The 977-nt window shown below is 44.4% G+C and overlaps 1 pseudogene; it reads left to right on the plus strand.

Moving 5' to 3' along the window:
- Positions 1 to 401: 401 nt before the first annotated feature.
- Positions 402 to 977, plus strand: LOC102489052 (heterogeneous nuclear ribonucleoprotein C pseudogene; annotated as a pseudogene).

The raw sequence follows: 977 nt of genomic DNA on the forward strand, positions 1-977 counted from the left end.
CTTTAGAACTTTCTGTCATCTATAAATAGGGATAGCTTTAATTCTTTTGTGATTTTTATACCATTAATTTTCTTATCTTATTGTGCTTTCTAGAGCTTACTACATTGTGATGAATAACAGCAATGAGAGTACCCATTCTTCCTCTCCCCCTTTTTTTTTTCTTTTTAATCGTAGGGAGAAAGCATTCTTCTATTATTAAATTCAATGTCACATTTTGTGAAGAGTTGGAGAAGGAGCAGTTGTGGCCACATTTCCTACCTCCAGCTGCAGTCGGTTTCTTTGCCTAGAACTTGGGAGCGAGAGATTCAGAATCGAATCTCTTTTCCCTCACCTTCTTGTGAGAATTTTTTGATCTTCAGCTACACTTTTAGGCTTTGTGAGGAATCTTACCATCAATTGCAATGGCCAACAATGTTACCGACAAGACAGATCCTCGCTCCATGAATTCCCGCGTATTCATTGGGCATCTCAACACTCTTGTGGTCAAGAAGTCTGATGTGGAGGCCATCTTCTCGAAGTGTGGCAAAATCGTGGGTTGCTCTGTTCATAAGGGCTTTGCCTTCGTTCAGTATGTTCATGAGAGGAATGCCCGGGCTGCTGTGGCAGGAGAGGATGGCAGGATGATTGCTGGCCAGGTTTTAGATACTAATCTGGCTGCAGAGCCAAAAGTGAACCGAGGAAAAGCGGGTGTGAAACGATCTGCAGCGGAGATGTACGGGTCAGTACCAGAACACCCTTCTCCGTCCCCTCTACTCAGCTCCTCTTTTGATTTGGACTATGACTTCCTACGCGATTATTATGACAGGATGTACAGCTCCCCAGCACATGTTCGACCGCCACCTCCTATTGCCCGTGTTGTAATGCCCTCCAAATGCCAGCGTGTATCTGGGAACACTTCACGAAGGGGCAAAAGCTTCAATTCTAAGAGTGGACTATGAGGATCGTCTTCCAAGTCTGGAAAGTTGAAAGGAGATGAC

This window comes from Tupaia chinensis, unplaced genomic scaffold (genome assembly GCF_000334495.1).
Source record: "Tupaia chinensis unplaced genomic scaffold, TupChi_1.0 Scaffold143231_1, whole genome shotgun sequence".
NCBI lineage: Eukaryota > Metazoa > Chordata > Mammalia > Scandentia > Tupaiidae > Tupaia > Tupaia belangeri.